This window comes from Malurus melanocephalus, unplaced genomic scaffold, assembly GCF_030028575.1.
Source record: "Malurus melanocephalus ecotype Western Australia unplaced genomic scaffold, MMel_1.1 scaffold_436, whole genome shotgun sequence".
Lineage (NCBI taxonomy): Eukaryota > Metazoa > Chordata > Aves > Passeriformes > Maluridae > Malurus > Malurus melanocephalus.
Genome location: NW_026623668.1, coordinates 557,128 through 576,212, shown reverse-complemented (window position 1 = coordinate 576,212; position 19,085 = coordinate 557,128). Strand labels below are relative to the sequence as shown.

General features: G+C 38.2%; 1 long non-coding RNA gene across 2 annotated transcripts in view; it reads right to left on the bottom strand.

Moving 5' to 3' along the window:
• The window catches only part of LOC130581795 (uncharacterized), a 45,962-nt gene extending 33,631 nt beyond the window's left edge, over positions 1–12,331 (bottom strand). For both annotated transcript variants that reach the window (XR_008966266.1, XR_008966265.1), the window contains exon 1: positions 12,086–12,331. This is a non-coding gene — a long non-coding RNA (uncharacterized LOC130581795). The remainder of the gene's footprint in view (positions 1–12,085) is intronic.
• Between the last annotated feature and the right edge of the window lie 6,754 nt (positions 12,332–19,085).

The following is a 19,085-nucleotide window of genomic DNA, read 5'->3' as shown; positions in this document are numbered from 1 at the left end:
CACTTCAGAAACACAGAAGAAGATAGATGGCACAGCTAGAGCTCTGAGAGGAAGATATGAAAGCAGATGTCCAGTGGAAGAGAAACCTTCTCTCTCTCACTTATGCAAGATGACAGATATCACTTAATTTTTTTTTTTACATTTGTTTACCTGTACATGCAATTAGAAAGTCTACTTACATTTCATTTTCATTTCACTATAATCTTTTACCTGTGACTTCAAGTCACTATATCACAACAGTAGSACAGACTGAGAGGAAATGACATTTTCTGAGGCCTCAGCCTCAGAAAATGGCAAATGTCACATGAAAGTAAACACTTTGAAACATTCTGTTAAGTTAGTGAAACTACAGAAATGTATCTCAAGTTACCAGAAAGAAGTTAGTGCATCAAGAGGGACTTCATGGAAAGTCACAGCATCCAGGGGATGCTATAAACAGACACAGCAATGAATCATGACACAGCCATTACTAGCTACGAAAACAGAATTCTGGAATTGACACTTGTTTCAGTTCCTTCAAAAGTAAGCAAAATGAACAAGAATAAAATTGGCATGGCCATAACAYTGCACCAAGCAAAATTCTTAACCGTAGACAGGAATTAGTCTCAAGTGAAATGTCAGTAAATTTATTGCTGTCAGTTCAGGATACATTGCAATGATAAAATCATTGCAAAATGTAACTCAGGACATTGGAAGATAAATTCTTTCACATTGAAAAAAATGAAACTGCTACCCAGCCTTCACTTACTTTGTAGTTAACCTGAATAATAATTTTGAGAGTTGTCTGGTCAGGGTGAGTAAGAAACATTAGCTGAAATATCGTATTAGCAATCTGGAGACTTGCTGGCAACTTGAGTAATTTTTTTTTTTTTTTGATCAAAAAGTGTAGATGGTATACTGAGGACATCAGAAAGAGTGTCAGCTTAATGTAATGTACTACTACAGATATATTTCTTTCTAAAGTAAATTGAATGKTTAAGAAAAATGATAAATCCTTGACCATTTTTTCCTCTCAGTATCAAATACATTTTATCACCGTTTTTACTACTCAGGTTCAAAATGAGATCTACATCAGCTCCTCTTGATCTTCCAATATATTCAGATCTCTGAAACTTGGTTGTTGTTTTGTGCAAGACCTATACATATAAGAGTCAACCCATCTATACATCAAAAATTCTCATTTACCCCACTTGCTCATGAGATTTAACTCGCCTCCCAGTCAATTCTTGCAGTGCATGGTTTCTAAAATGCTCATCTCACTGATTGCCAAAGTTTTCAATAACTGTAAAGACAGTAAAGTCATCTTAAAGGATCAAGCATCTCATCAGCAATTTTACATTATTCTTCTTGTTTGCATCCTTATCATTGCATATCATTATACAATAATGGAAGACAACCCGAGCAAAAACCTTTGCAGGAGCCTGTCTTCCACTACTACTATAAATTCAGTGAGCCACTACCTAATGTTGTATCTTTACTGGTACTGTATTTGTTTTTCCTTACCCACATTTCTTTTCTAATCAGCAGTTATGTGGTGCTTAGCTACCTACTCTGGTTAAACCAAAACACCACCCTACAATCATTTCTGTTGCACCTGGATCTCTTCACTGCTTGAAAACACAGAAGCAGAGGCGCTTGACATGCACAAAAATCAGGCAAACAAAATGTTGAGACATACTCCATAAAAAAAAAAAATAACAAAAAGACTAATGGCCAGTTCAAGACACACTTTCTAATTTGTCAGGTTTGATAATATACCATATTTCCAGAAGGTGGAATCTTGTAAGTATGCTAGCTTCTTTCATACTTAGAAAACTGCAGGGCTGCAARCATTAGGGCAAAGTAAAACTGCAGCAGGAAAGAGGAACCTAAAATAAAAAAATTTAAAAAATTAAAANAAAAAAAAAAAAAAACTAAAAAAGGAAAAGACTATTCCATGCTGTTATTAAGTTTTATATTGAAGGTTTCCCTCTTATCCCATTGGTTTAAATCACTGTCATCCACTTTCTATCGACAAGCCATTGTTCTTTCTCAAGCTCATGTGGTTTGACCTAGGCTGATCCATTACTTCTGGAAGAGAACAGTATGAGTCTGAAGCTTTTGATGATAATTGAAAATGGAAGATTACCCCAAAAATTACTTGAAGTTACCTCTAAACATTAGCAAAARACTATCTGTATTAGGAGGTATCTAAAATGCTTAGGGAACAGCTCTACAAGATTAAGCACTCCAGTCAACATACAAAAATTATAGCATGAGTCTAACAACACACTTTTATCCCAATCTGGGTAAGCTGTTACAAGCAGTAAAATGATGTTCACTCAGCCCACATTTGCCCTCTTCTCAGATAAAATTACTCACAATGGAAATTATAACCATGACTGATCATACACTATTACTGTAAATTAATGCAAAAATCTAGTCTCCCCCAACAGCTATGAAACAGCAACAGCTCTAATATGGCATATGTCAGTTTTGAATATTTGAATACTGATTTATAGGTAGAAGTACATCTTTTTCATCTAATATACAAGAACTTTGACAGTTTATCTAAAAATCCCTAATGATCAGAACAAAAATGTTTAACACAAAAAAACAATTTAGGACTTTCTCCAATCACTGAGGCTTCAGAGTGCACAAGAGTACTATTAAAGTAACAYAGCATCTCAGCAGGATTTGCAACAGCTGACAGTGCTGCATTCTGCATTTGTACCTCAATCCATCCCAGTTGTGCAAAATGTCAAAGAGGAACTCTATGTCCAGTGACAGTAGCTGCTACTGTCCTTTGCTCCTCCCCAATCAGTTTTGTAAGGACTGAACCTTGTGATAAATTGATTCTGCATTTGTGGGTAAAGACRGCATGAGTGCACCAAATATATGTCTGACAATATCATCATCTGTAGTTATTAACTTGTATCTGTTCAATATGTGTTTTATTTCTTCTCAGGTATTTAATTACACACTTCAGCATAAAGCATGTACTTAAGGCTCAAGATAAAAACTGTAAGAGACAAAAGCTTTGGCAGCTTTTCCATCTCTGAAAACTGAAGATTGATACACTATSCTGAAGGTGTGTCAAATCAGCCATCAACTTCAGTGATCAAAGGTGGGACCAAACACAACCAGCAAACTGCTCAGGTCCATACCCAGTTCTGAAAATGTGTARTACAAAAGGGGCCACAAGCAGCTGGCAAACAGCTGAAAATGCAGCCAGTACATTCTGCCTTATACATACCACATTCCATCTATCCCTTAAATCTTTTTCCAATTCCCTGACTTGCAGTGAAGCTTCAACTGTCATCCTGCATCTAAATCAAGCAATCTTCAAATCAAGACCCATGTGACGTATAATAAATAAGAGCTGGGACTACAGCACAAATCCAAAAATCAAAATAGCCTTCTRTAAGCTGAAACTAACCCTGACTACAGAAGGGAACCTTGTGAGAAAGGGACCAAGTGTAAAATATTTATATTGTCTTACTTTTTTTTTCCCCAAATCTATATATGAATGTATTTTTTGTTTGAAAAGAGAACTGTCTGAAACAAACTTAAATATACCCAAATACTAACATAAAATTTCAAAGGAAATTTCACAATGATGAGTTTCTCCAGAAAACTGTGAAGTAAATTCACAAACAAAAGGTGAAATTTACCCTCATTCATAAAATGTCCCCATTTAATTCTAACAGTCTTTGAAAAGTACACTTGAAAAGAAATTCAACAAGTCCTAACTGTAATGCACACACTTCAACAAACTAAAATGATAGCTTTTTTATTCCTTTGGTTTTAGTTCTCAAGGCACTAAYTTCTGACCAAACGCTTTAAATGTGTTTTACACAATGAACATACACCACTCGTATTTGGGAGAAACCTTTTCACCGACTGGGACATGAGTTTCCTCTTATCACAGGAAGTCAGCAACTTCCTGCCTGTTGCACTTTCCTCTATTAATACTCACCCACTGTTCTCTCACCCAGCCACAAAAATTAAAACTAGGTATCCAGATTTTTGCATACTTGAAGAATATCTTCAATATTATCTGCTGCATATTTTCAAGAAACTGTAAAACTGGCAGGAACAACCAGTGTAAGTAAGTTTCACAAACRTGAATCAACAGTGAAAATCAAAGGAGCTCAAATCATTGTCCCATTAACCTAGGCTGCTCAACACATTGTACATAAAGGTTAAAGGGTACAATGAACTTTAAAAGATATTGTCAGCAGCAGATTTAGTCTGGAAAAAACAAACAAAAATACATATACATATGTAAGAATTACCCAGTTACACATTTGAATTTATTAACTTCTCCCTAAAATGTGTATGTTTATTAGCATCATGTGCCTAAGTCTAAGTGATGTGAATTCAAAGTAAGTCAAGCCCAAAGCAGGAGAAACACTATGCTACTGACTCATGAATAACTGAAAAACAAGCAATGCCCCCACATATTTTTTTTAAAAGTATGTGATGCCTCATAAYAGCCTGTATATGCTGCAGGTGCCCAAGTCTCTCTTCTGAAAGTACACATAAGTTTCATAGGAAGCAGAACACAAAAACATGCATGAGTATCAGCAGAGGGCCACTCACTGAAGAAATCARTTGAGATCATGATTATTCCCAACACAATTATCAAATAACTTATCAGATATACATGAAGAGAAATATACTAAATGTTTACTTGCAATTGACCCATTGGCATTAGCATTATTCTCCCCGTATCACAAAAACACAGAATTGGTTTGGGTCAGAAGGAATCTTAAGGATCATCTTGTTCCAAACCCTCCTGCCCTGGGCAGAGACACCTTCCACCAGACCAGGCTGCTCAGGGCCCCATCCAGCCTGACATGGAACATATCCATGAAGGGAACATCCACYGCTTCTCTGGGCAACCTGTTCCAGCACCTCACCAACCTCACAGTAGAGAATTTCTCCCTACTACCTAATAAAAAGCTACACTTTACAGACTGAAGCCATCACCCCTTGTCCCATTCACTGCACGCCCTTGTAAAAAATGCCTCTCCAGCTTYCTTTTAGGCCCATTTTGGGTTCTGCAAGGCTGCTTTAAGATCTCCCCAGAGTCTTTTCCTCTCTAGGCTGAACCACCCCAACTCTCTCAGCCTGTCTGCAGAGGAGAGGTGCTCCAGCTCTCTGGGTAATCTACATGGTCCTCCACTGAACTTGCTCAGGTTAGAGTTATATCTCGCTCAGAGTAGATTCAGCAGGTCCTTTAATTTGTTTACTCTTTCACTCTACTTCTCAGACTTCTTTTACACTTTCTATTTAACATGTTCAAWTTATTTTTCATTTCTCCCATTTAACCAATGCATTTAAACTGGCAGATTTATTCAATATTTCACAGTTCACTTGTGTATTAGCAGTGATGAGGCAATATAAAATCTGGGTTTACTGAATCTTTCCCTTTGATTTGTTGTTTGGCCTTGAGTAAGCCACTTTCCTCTCACTGAAAATTATTAATGCTATTTTCATTTATAGATGCAAGGCTTGACAAAATAACTAAACACTAATCATGAATAATCCAGATAAAGTTTAGTTAATAACAAAGAACAAGAAATCAAAGTATCAACTTGACACTGGATCCTCTTATTCAGTTTTATATCGCAAGCAAGCATGCTGATAAAAGCATGATAACAAACATGAAACATACCAMTCCAGGATTAAAAGTCTCTAATTTTAAAAGAAGTTCAACTTACATCTGAAAGGTCATGGGGAACACTGACAAAAACTTTTAAAGCAGAGATAATAAAAAAAAAAACAAAAACCTAGTAACCTTTTAAGAGAATAATATGTAATTTTGAAAGAGAGTCTGTTGAGGAGGATCAGAAAATACAGCTACAGTTTTCAACACTGCAGTTTGTTCAACCAGTAGAACACAGGCAGATGTTTAGCCAGATATAAATGTTACCTTACTRTGAACAATGACAYGTAGGGAAAGAATAAAKTTTGAGGAAARAATGTGCTTATCTGCATCATATTGRATGCAGGAGCCACTGGTCACATCCWCCACTGCTAATGCTATCAAGACCCAGAATACAACCATTTTCATCAACACCATGTGAAATTAATAAAGTTAAAAAATATAACTAACAGCCAGCAGGCTGGCAAATCAAACTGCTTGTCGACACATCTAATGAATAGTGGATTAAAAATTATTATCAGTGTTGCTTGAGTAGTGACTGAGCATTAAGCTACTCTCTAAAAATTGAGGAAAGGGTGCTGAGCATGACCCTGGGAAGGTAGATAATGAACACAGCATTGCAAGATTTGTAAAATAATTTCATATTACCATGGGTAATGAAAACATCCACCAATATAAAATTAACTATCACAAGAAAATTATTAAGGCTAACAAAACTCAGGATCAGCATTGTAAACCCTTAYAAACTGACAGAAATTTGAGGAGCTCTCAGGTATGGCAGTTAATGCACAATTGGGAAGTTTTTGGTAACTTCATTTGAAACATGTGCTGTTGACTACTAAGTCACAAAACAACAGCCTACATGACAATTCATCTGACGGTACAATTCTTAAACTAAAATTACAATGAAGTCTAATGCCAAAAAAAGTACTTCTATAGTTCCAGAAATATTCTTTAAAACTTTCCAAAACTTCCATACCTTCCTTAAATTCAAGTCTCYTCTCCATGCACATCACACTATACTTCTTCCCAACAAGAAAAACTCCAAAGGTCCATTTGCGTAAAAGCCAAAGACTAAATAAAAATAACATTTATTATRAAGCAGGCACAATGCAGGTTTCAGGAAACATCATTCAGACATTCATTACCTGATAATTCAGAACCAAAGGATCCTCCTGACTGTGCATGGGTCTAAGGGTTAACTACAACAGCTCACTCAGAAGGTGGTGAGARTAGAGGTCTGTTACGGACCATCAGTTCAACCTAGAGAACAGTAGGATTTTTTGTGTAAGCCATATTTTTAATGTGCTGAAAGAAAAAGGTCAAACTGAAGTCTTTAATACTGAAACCTAGTATTTCAGGACCTTAAGCTGCCAACAGATGAAAACACCCATTTGTAAAAAATTATTAGCAACAGTTTCCTAACGGCACTCACCATAACCAGAGAAATTATCCKATATTCCAYTGTAATGGCTACAATAAGTATGTCACTGGAGWAGAAACTGGGCATAGCCTAAGAATTACTGATCATGATCAAATTACATAGCCAGACAGAGATTACTAACATTTATATAAACATACAAGGTACATTGATGCTCCCATTCCTGAGTTTTAAAAATTTCAGAAGCTAAAAAGTGTTATGAACAAAATTTATTGGGAAGAAAAATCTTGGACAGAAAAACATGAAAACAGAAACTTCCCTCAAATGGCTTCTATCTTTGGTCAGGCAATACGACAGCTAGTRAAAAGGAAAATTTTTGTGCAGTTTTGGCTACAGTTCAGCCTGGTTTCTTAAAATCTGATGTTTTTTTTTTAAAAAAAGAAGTTAAAAAATAAGCAGGATTAATACCTCAGAATAAGAGGGGCTGGATCACCATCACTATAAACTACTGTTGCAGAGTGCAGAAACTGAGAGACACAAAACATCCACCCACAACATCCACCCAATGACACCACCAAAGGTGTTAGTAACCACCTCAACAATAGCAGAGGCCCATAACTAGAGAGGTGGCACAAGTGTTAAAAATTGTAAGGAAAGATCAAAAATAGTCAATAAATACTTTCATTCTATAGTTGGAAAGATTCAAAATGGTATAATTGTATCACATTATATTGATTTTCCTTCCAACACATTTGTTAAGCAGATGTTCCAGATCAGATGTTAAAAAACATAGTGAGAAAAACATTTTAAATCAGCATACTTGTCAACCTTATCCCGGAGTCCTACAGTAGTCAACCCAGCAAATCCATGATCTGCTGATGCTCTTTTAAATCTATGTATTTTAAAATCTGTATGTGTCTTTAAATGCTAGGGACTGCCACTATGCAGAGGAGTGAAAACACAGTGTCAAAGGGACAAATCAAGTTTTAAGGCAGTCTGATATGATAGAGAATTCAGATGAGATAACAAGAAAGACAGATGCATCCAAATGTATTCAAACAATAATTGCATGCCTTATTTTTAAATAGTGGCAAAGATGAATCACTGAAACAAGTCATCCAGAAAAGTAAATGGTAGATTCTCAGTATCCTGATACACTTCAAAAAATTTTAAAAAGCAAAAAAAAAATAGCTTAGCCAACCAGAAGTTCAGAAATCAAACCCATTGAGACAAAAACTAATGCTGTAATAGGTTTAAGGTGAAATGTTCATGTTTTAAGATAGATGCTGTTCTTAACACAAGTCAAGTTCAGAAAGCACATGAACTTTTCACATACACAACTAGATTAATTAGTAGTGTGGTAGTAATGGTCTTTAATAAACCTAAAATAACGATTTGCCAGCCCATTAACAAAACAAAAAGCCCTCCAAATTAAATAGTACAGAAGGATAATGTTGGGTTTTTTTAAATAGAACACCATGGTACTGTCTCGTTTCTATTGCATTCAATTCAGTCTCAATGACATTTGATTCTTCCCACTATTTTCAAACGATTTCAAAACAGACTTCAGGTCATGTTATCACCCAGTGCTTTTGGGAAATCTACATCTAACCATTAACAGAGGCAGAATACACATTTCTACTCTGTTTGGTAATTTACCAGCTTTTATCCAAAATGAAGGCTAAATGTTGAGTGTTCATCTCCAAGGTCTGGATGTAGTTACACTAACTGCCCCAGCTTGGCTCTTACTTATTTCAACTGTCACAATACAAATATGGTCACCTGTTTCTCCTCAAGGACTACCACACACATAATCAAATAAAATTTAGAGAAACCATGCTTTCTGCTATTCAACATCATTAAAAAGAGCAGGAATTATCAGATTATAATGGGGGACCTCAAACTGCATAATTTTCAAGTCTTTTTGTGAAAGTAGTTGATCACAGAAATTGCAACATCAGAAAAATAATGACATTTGGGTAAACAATAAAAACCATTCTTAAGTAAAACACAGACCACAGTAACAACCTTCCTAAAATCTGGAAATGATACCAGCTATGCCTTTTGGAGGKAAAAACCAGAGTTTCAGCCTCACTAATGTAACAACCAAACACAGACAAGCAAGTCCTATCATGTTTAACTCCTCCTCTGAAAGMACAACTCACCCAAAGATGTGTGTTTTTATAGGGCACAGACTGAACTGCTTTTGGCCCTTTCCTGGGCCAGAAGAAAAATCACACAAAGCCTACAGCTTATTTACTTCAGAGCAGTGTAGAGCCTAAGTTAAACAGTTTAGATAACATATCACATTTGCACTCAGCAGACATCACTGGCTCCTGATCCAAAATGCTCTTACACGTGCTAATCAACAAAGCCTCCAATGGACTAGGAGCTGATTATCTTAGAAACTGTCTATCCTCCACAATTCTCAGCAACAGCTGTTGTCAATTACAGCAGCATACCTAACAGTTTAAGATAAAACTCCTAAGGATGGAGCGCAAAGTAAACTTGCTAAGACTTCATCAACAGAATTCCTTTCAGGGCAAAGTGTAAACCAGTTCTTTGCACAGCCCTTCCCCAGAGAAAAATGAAGTTGTAATAGCAACAGCAACCTGGAGAGAGCAAAGATGATCTCTACATTAGCATAAATCATAGGCAGGCAAAGAACATGTAACACATTCCCACCAAATCACATTTTTCTTGCACATCAGTACAAGTAACAAAGTCTAAAAGATTCAAGCGCAAATAAAAAAGAACAACCTTCAAGTAAAGCCAACACTCCCAGTTATGTAAAGAGGGAAAGATGTGAGAGCAATGTTTTCACTTACATTTCTCAAAGGTAAGTGCCCTTCTCACAGGTGGCAAGTACTTTCAGAAAACCTCTGAACCAATTCTGCGTGACAACTGTGGTTTTGCTAATATTACAGGTATAACAGAAAAACTGTTTGTAAACATCAAGTCTCCGGCTTTTCTCAGATTTATGAGAAGGTGAAACAAAGCAAAACATGCAAGAATCTCATCAGTTTAATTAATCGTTGAACAAAGCTACCAGTACAAGCCTTACTTACTTGCCTTCCCATCCACAAAGCTGGAGAACAGACTCTGTTTTCATCTCACTAACAAAAGAATGCCATTAATATCTTTTCAAATGTTCAGTTTTCACAGGAGTTTAYCCATATCTGTAGTACCTAATTATGAAGCCATCATAAAATTGGAGGGGGGGGGGGGTGGAATGCAGCATCTTCCCATGCACTCACACAAAATCTAMAAATCTAGTAATTGCTCATGGTCTCATATTTTGGTATGCATTGAAATCCACTATGTATTCACTATGAAATTCACTATGGGTTCACTATGGGTTCACTGCCCATACAGCTCCTGTGGATGGCTCAATGGCAAAGTTGCCAATTTCGCGTAAGAAAATATACAAAAAAGGTTTTGAAATTCACCAGTTTATTTGGAGTAGGCTGTGTTTGTTTACCTGACAGTCTGAACTTATTTCAACATAGTATTAATTTTAACAACTTCAGCAATCGCTACTATTTATATACATCCATATGACTCTTACGGGTACAGTATTTAGGCCAAAGATGGGCCTCATGTGTCAGTTAAAAAAAAAGAAAAAAGAAGTCTGACAACTGGTAATCCCAATTGTGTTAACTCACAGTTGCTACACTAACAAAAAGAAAAAAAAAGGACTGGTTTCAAAACCAGAAATCATTATCACCCAGAAACAAAGCAATTTTCTTATTGCCCAGTCTTAGATCTAACAGTATTTCAACCTTTGAGTTGCAAATGTAACAGTGGATGATGATTTAAAGAGAGATGGGATCTAGGACTAAATTAAATGAATGTTCCATGAACCTCAAATTCTTAAACTTATTTCTAATAACAACAAATAGCCCACATATAATTAGAATGTATTTTGGAATCTTTAGTTTTCACAAAGTAAGTAATACCAGTAAATAGCTGAACTAATGCGTGACAACAGATCTGACAAATAACAACTTCAATGAAGTTTGATTTTAAAAGAGGCTTATGTGGTGCTTTTTTAACCAAGTGTCAGAGCATTGTAAGGGAATGTAAGCAGGATTACTGAGTCAAGTGGAGAATGGATACTGTGGAGCTGASTGGCAGAGCTAGAAGTGTATTCTTTTCTCCAAAATGCCAAAGTATATTTTGTAAATGATTCTTTCACATGTATACCTGTTTCATGAGTATACCACCAAAGCAATGCTATGCAATAATATGATGGAACAACTCTTTCTTAAACACAGACCAGAAAGCCTTCAGGATGTGAAGTACCACAGGGCACGTAGCTAAACTGAACTACTGATGGGTACAGTTCAGCAACCCCACTTCTCAAACAGCTAAAATGTGTTAATTGCAGCCGTTACACAGAAATGCACACTTGTACACCACTTGAACTGCTGAATCCTAAAGAAAAACATGTGTGATAGTTAAACATCTACCACTGATGGCAATGGACAGCTAGCACAGACTGAGTAAGGTAGGTGAGAACAGGGAGGAAGAGAGGCTCTGGGGCAGGAAAACTGGAGGGAAGGCAAGCGGCTTCTAAAAGCTCTTTTTTGAAGGCCTGGGGGGAAAAAACCTAAAATAACCATGAAGACCTTCAACTTCCCTCTTCAACCATCGGAATCACCAACAACAATTCAAAAAAAAAAAACAACAAACCAACCCAGAGGGGGAAACCTTGTGACAAATGTGCCTCCTCCTCCCTCCCTGCTCTCGCCTCCCGGCAGCGAGGCGGTGGCTCCGCACTGCCTGCCGGGGAGCACCTGCCCTCGGCACGCCCCGGGCCGCCGCTCCCGGCGGGACCCCACGGGAGGAGGGCGGCAGAGGCCGAGCAGCAGCGGCGGCGCGGGCAGCGCAGGCCTCGGCGCCCCTCCGGCCCCGCTGCCGCCACTGACGGCCGGGGAAGGGGCTCGGCGGGGCCCGGGGCTCGGGGCGGCGCACTGCGGCTGCGGGGCGGCCGGCGGGGAGGGGGGCAAGCGGGTGAAGGGGAGCAGATGCTCTGGGGCTGGTTTTACCTGCTGCTGCTGCTGCCTGCAGTGGCATGAAGATCTGGCTCAGCCTCTCTCTCTCTCTCTCTCTCTCTCTCCCCCTCCCCGCCTCCCTCCTTCCTTCCCTCCCTCCCTCCCTGCGGCGCGGTGCAGCGCACAGACCCCCGTGCCGGCCCGGCGCCCTGCGAGGGACGCGGGGCAGGGGGAAGCGGTGGGGGAGGCCCGGGGAAGGGAAGGGAAGGGGAAGGGCTCCCTGCCCGCCCGCGGGGACGCGCGGTGGCACCGCCCCGCTCCCGCCGCGCAGGCGCCCGAGCCCGCGTTCGCCCGGCGCCTGCTCGCTGCTCCTGCTCCGTGCTCCCGGTGCCCGCTCCCGGCCTCCTGTGCCCGCCGGGCTGCGGGGCAGCGGGAAGGGTGTGCTTGGGGCTGCCCTCGCCGCACGGCTGGCGCCCGCTCCTCGCCAGCCGCGCTGGGCAGCAGCACAAGGGCGCCGGGGTTGTTTGAAATCGGGAGGGCTTGCGTCTCTGCGGGSCCTTTCGGCCTCTTGAAAGCCCGATCGGAGAGTGTAGTTACCAGTCAAGCAAAGCGTGGTGAGGGGTGGGGGGGAAGGCGCTTGAAATGAAGGGAATTTGCAGTGAGTCCGTAACATCGCTCCTTGGAAGCGGCTGGCCGGGTTCAGAGGGACTGGGAAAACGTCCTGGTGGAAGGACTGGAGTCCGGCTGCAGCTGTGGGCGCTGCCCGCTTGTCAGCCCCCGCAATGGGGTCGCTGAGCACGGCCCCACAACCCGGGAGCAGCTCCCTGGGACAAACGCGACAGTTCCCAAGGCACACTTGGGTCGGGGGCACGCGATTGAGATCAATCAAAAAGATTACTTAAATTTTGGGAAATCCGGTAAACCTGCCGTTTTCATGGCATTGGCTCTGCATTAAAAATCATGAAGGAATGTGRATAGAAGAGCACCAAGTACTGAAGAGTTCATTTTTCTGGCAAAAAGAGCCTGCAAGGAGTTTATTTATGCAAAGGTTTGAAGGTGTCACGAAGCGCATTGTGACGCGGTTGCTTCTTGTGACCATTTTGCAGTTTCTCAATATGTGTAGTGATCCACTAGATATCCAAGCTTTTCATTGGAGACCCCAGTACAAGACAGAAAGAGGAAACTAGAGACATACTACATTATACATGGTAGCTGTAGCAGAAATATTTGAACCTGAATCTTGGAAAAACAACCCTAAAACTGGCATGTTTGACCATTAGAACATGCTTCAAGGTAAAATAGGAAAAAAGATGTTCAATCTGAGATACACCTAAAAATGAAACGCGAACTAAACTTTTTAAGTTTAGTAACAATTGCGTGATGAATGTATGGTATCTAATCTCTGAGAACATTTCTTGTAATTCCCTTGATTCCCAGAAAGGAGCTTTTTTGCTTTTTGGGCAATTTCAGGACAAGATAATCAGCCTATCTACGTGGTTTTGCCAAAGATACTTACAGAGGAAATCTTAACTCCATGTCAGTCTACAGATGTTTTTGATTCCCAGATGTTTGATTAAGAAAAGAGAGACCAAAGTAAGTTCCGGCCTGCTGATGATAGTATTTTACAGCCATACATACATTTACATTTTTTTGCTACATGAGATTGCATAAAGTACAAAGAGCCATTTAAAGTTGAATTTTTGGTACATTTAAAGTTAAAAAGCTCAGGATGAAAACCAAACTAAGACACGAGAATTTCCTTGCRTGTCCATATACCCATTAATATAACATAGATTCATTTTCTGTTTGCAATAAAGATTTTCTGTTTGTCTCTCCTTACATTTGTTTTGTCTTAAAGCAGATCTTGATATTAAAAAAAAAAGGCGAGCATTCAGGCATATAGTTCTAGTAATCCCATGTTTTGAATACCTTGAACAGCTYGGTGATGAAATTAACATTGTGTTTGACCCAGGGCACAGCATTTGATTTAGAAATAGTACAGCATTCTACAGTCAGTCTGTATATATCACCGTGGCCTGTCCACTGTAAGTACATGAAAGTGTCTGTTTTCTGCTTTTACAGTTCAGTGCATTTTAGATAACAACATACGCAAATGAGGCACATGCTTGGGACATGAAATGGCAATGTGAAGAATTATAGCACACTATGCGTGGAAGATCTGGGTGTATAGACAGGGCTTACTAGGTAAAATTTGTTTTGAAAGTATCAAATCCTTTTCTTTATAAGCCTACAGATTTGTGCTACTGTTAAAAAAGGGAAGTGCACCTGCCTTTGGCTCATATTCCCACTCTGTCYTCAAGTCAGGCAATTGCAAGTTGTCTGAATAATACTGGAATAATTATATGGGCATAAGATATCTAATGTGTGTGCTTAGGGGGTTTCTTAAAAGATTTGGCCATCTCAATATCTCAATATGAAAATTTTCCCATGGAAAATAAAACCTGGAGCAAAACCAGTGAAACAACAGCAGAATCTAACAAAAGTAGTTATTCTTGTTTCATTGGCAATCAATTGTTAGGCTAATCATAACACTTAGAATGCCACTTTAAGCAAGAATGGAGGTTCCACCCCAAAATTAAAACATTGTAAGGAAATTAATTACTTTTACCTATGCACCAATAAAAAGAAAAATAAATTCCAATTATTACTAATTTCTGTATATGCAAGATTGTGGAAGGTTAAGGTCAATCTACTTAGTTTATGTTCACAATACATCCTACTGCAGAGTCACAAGTAAAGGTGTGTAAACTTTTTATACATGAAGAGAATAATATTTCTTGTATTAGATGTTGACTGAAATATTCTTGAGGCTATGAATATTTTTAAAATTTTACTTTGCTGTGCATTGCAATAATGAAAAATCTTGGTTTATACTTAGTTAGGTTATTAGTAGCGTTCTTCATTTAAGTAGTCTGGTCTGTAATCTGGCTATGTTTTATACAAGTTCTTCATATCTCACCTATGAGTGGTATCCATAGCAAAAAATGCATATGTTGCTTGCTGGCATTTTAGTTTCCAGTCTTTGGTCAGGGAGAAGGTAGCCCAGCTTTGTTATCRGCTGTAGAATAAAGCCATTGTGTGYATATGAACTAGTTAGCAGGATTTCATATAGTTTGAAAAGGTAGAGTATAGATTTGCCAATCGAATAAATATAAAGCAAAATTTATTGACTTTKTGGCTTAGTTAACTCATGCAAGCAAACAGAATATAAAAAATCCCACAGGCTTTYAGTATATATCTGTGTGAATTGTATACAAAGCATTTTATTGACTGCATATTCATGCATGATTGTGTGCATATACAAATATATATAAATATATATACACACATTAATTGTATTTCAAATTGTTATAGCATTTTGTTTGGATTTYATATTTCATCTGTAATCCAGGAAATTTTGAAAACTCAGGAATCTTAAGAAAATCTCAAGACTGCAGCTTCTCCCATGAGTCAAGTAAGGTTGCACTTCTATGTCAACTGATTTCCCATAGAGAAATTGGGAAATACTTGTGGAGTATTTCTGTCATTTCTAGACCCTATAATGAGATGTATTCTATACACAGCCATTAAAAACAAAGTTGTACTGATTTTAAACTTGGTGAATTTTCTTCCAGTAAGATTCTGTTTGACACCATTGTCAGCYTGCGGTTTCCATTGTAGCTGTTCACTTAATCACTCTCAAGTTGTGCTTTTGTACATTATTTAAAAATACTTACCAATCATAAAGAAAATAATTAATTACAGTTTTTCTTTTGTCATTTTAATTTTCCACCTAAGCTTTCTTATGCACAAAAAAAGTAACCTCCGAGTTATAATATGATTTGGCCACAGATATTTACACCATAACTTAAATGGGTCTTAAATAATTTTAAAATCCTTGGGTTTAGTGGAGTTTAGRTAAGCTCTTTGTGAACGTGTATGTCAAGTGATAGGATTCAGTATCATTCTCCTGCTGTTAATTACACTTGCCAAGTACCTAACACAAAATACTGTGTCTTCTTCCWGTAGAGAGCCAAGCATCTTATGCTTTCTCAGTAAAATGCATAGTTTGACATCCTGATAGTTATGTTAAACACGGAATACATCACATACTTTTGATAAAGAGGCACAACTTARTGTGTCCTGAAAAAAATTTAAGGAATCAAGGAAAGTAGAGTGGGCAAGAGGAATAAAGACTGATGGACTGCTGTTGAAAAGAATAAAAGGCATAATGTAATGCACACTAGCTTAATTAAAATTTGCCATATGTGAGACTTCCTCTGAACATATATAGAGACCAACCTGATCTTGAAACACACAGTGCACCAGCGCAGAGACGTATCAGCATAATCTGATGTACCACGTATCTGTTGGATCAGTGCACAGAGAGATGGAGAAACTGGTTAGAGCAGAGGAAGGCTGTACAYAGATTTAATGGAGAGGGGGAAAAAGAAAATAAACTGCATATCAGAAAAAGTTCCTTCTAAGAACATCTAAAAATAAACCATGATTCCTGTGAATATGAGTAATCAGGGCAAAATTTTGCATGTGGTGCCTTTGGTCCCAGTTCAGGCAAAACCATCCATTGACACTTAAGTTCCATTGATTTCAGTAAAGCTTAAGTGCTTTCCCGAATCAAGGCTAATTAAGTGCATCACATACAAATACTTGTGTGCATAAATTGTTTACAGGATTGGGGCTTTAGGGCTTGTCTAAACAGAGACACTCAGGAAAATTAATCCAAATTAACTAAAGGTATGAATTTAAAGTGGATTAGTTAAACCACATTAAACCCCAGTGTGGACTGGGGTTTAATGTGGTTTAACTAATCCACTTTAAATTCACTGTTTTAATTACTTTGGATTAACTTTCCTGAGTGTCCGTGTTTAAGCAAACCCTTGGTTTATTGAATAAAGTCCCCAAATGAGTCAAAATTAAAGTAGGCCCCAATCTAAATAAATAACAATTCTGAATTGGCAAGGGATGAAATCTTTAATTTTTACATTTCCAGTGACTCTGTACCACCAGTGTRCTGAGGAATAGCAGCAATGAGATCAAGTACCGGTCTGTGAGCATGGCAATGGAACTAAGCCATGAAACTCCAAACTGTGTAGGAAAGGCTGGTTTGAGAAAATATCAGAATAAAAACCCAGATTTTCAAATCAGTCTTGTGTATTTCAGCAATATTAAATTGCAATTAAAAAAAAAAAAAAAAAAAAAAGATCAGATTTATTTCCACTTAAGTTGGCAAGACTGGTGAAGGTACTGTGGCTGCCAATACAGTCTGTGATGGCTAGCAGGGAACCCAAAGCTGGCAAAAGAAGTAAGACAAGCCTTATTTATGTAAATAAGAAACCATTTGTATTTAATAATAAGCTATTACTTCTGATTAGCCACTTACATATGATATATAAATAAAGCACTCAAATAGCAGTTGATATTATTATTTTGATAAATGAACATTTGTGTTCTTTTGAAAGTACAGTCTGAATCCCAGGGTGGCATTTGTTTAGCGTTCCACTGGAAGTGGTGAGACTTCATTAGACTTTGAATTGGGGGTCAGCACAGCAACTATTTTCTTCAGGTGCATTAAAACTTAGATGGGGGGAAACATGGAATTGCAGCTATGCAAATTAACTGAGAGTGGATAGAATTTTTTTAGCAAGTAGGTAAATAAATAATAAACCATTGATAACTACTCAATTTGGCATGAAATATCAGACATTCATGGCCAGACACCCAGCTGGTGTAAGTGGGCAGATGGTCCTATCTTTACTTAGAAATGATAAGTTTGGGAAAAATTTTGTTTGATTTTTTTTTTTTTTTTTAATTTAGGCAAAATCTGTTCTTCTGCTGAAAGTGACAATTCTCTAAATAAAAATATTGTTGAAAAAGGTTAGTCTTTTTGTATTCAAGTTGTGCAATTCAATTTTGATATTTAAAACTTGAAACTTGCTATGAGGCTAATACTATTTTACTTTACACTGATGAAAGTGCCTGCAACCTGACTGCYTTTTCACCTTGGTTGGATACACATGCATGAGGCGGTCACAACCACACTTCCATAAAATAAAAAATTGCCTATGATTAAAAGAACCTTTACCCCTTATAGTAATGTATGCTCAGTGCTTGGTAACCAGTGATGCTCACTCAAAGGGTGATTTTTAAGAATTGCCTCCTTTGCCCATTTATATGAAAATACTGCAAAGCAGTTTGAATGTGTCAGGGACCATGTGGTTCTGGTAGACTTCCCCTGCTGCCCCCACTCCCTGCAGAGCCTCACAGCTCCCTCTGAGCAAAGCCTTCCTCTTTGGTGGGACAGGTCTTTTTTTCGAGCTGCTGACACTTGGCAAAAGGAGGCAGCTGAACCCAGTGWATTGGAGAAAGAAGCGAAACAGAAAGATGGGGAGAAAGGAAACTGCACTGAAGGCTGGATGAGTGGGTGAGAGTCAGTGGAGTGCCTACCTGATCTCCAAAAGTTGAGAAGAGCAGCAAATTGAAAGTTTGATTAACTTTACYTCGGTCAGCTTTTTTATACTTGTTGTGCTGACCAGATGCTTCAGTAWTTTTTCTTTCTCTGCAGTCTCTTCCCACATATAACTTTATGCTTTTTTTTGTTTTCTTTAAATAACCCCAAACATTAAAGCTGTTGTTCTTAAACACTAATGTATGGTGACAATAATTATTTTATACTATCCTTTCACTAGCCTAAAACATAATTAAGAATATTCCCAGCTGTTCAGTTCTTGATGCAGAAGATTCCCTCAGCTTGCATTGATCAGAAGAACAGGCTGTGAAACTGTTGCTTGTGTACAGGTAGAGTATAGGTAAAAGTTAGGAGGAGGATTACAGAAAAAAAAAAGTAAAAGACAGCGTTCATTTTCACTTTGATCTTTATATTTCCAGAATTTATTTAATAAAGCAATATCCCCATGGACAGGTGAAAAAATGCACATTGACTTTTGTTTATGCTGAAAATGATTGCTCCCCTGGAAGTAGAAAAGGTAGTACTGATGCCCTATTTTGGAGAACTCTAATTTAGTGCCTGAAGGAG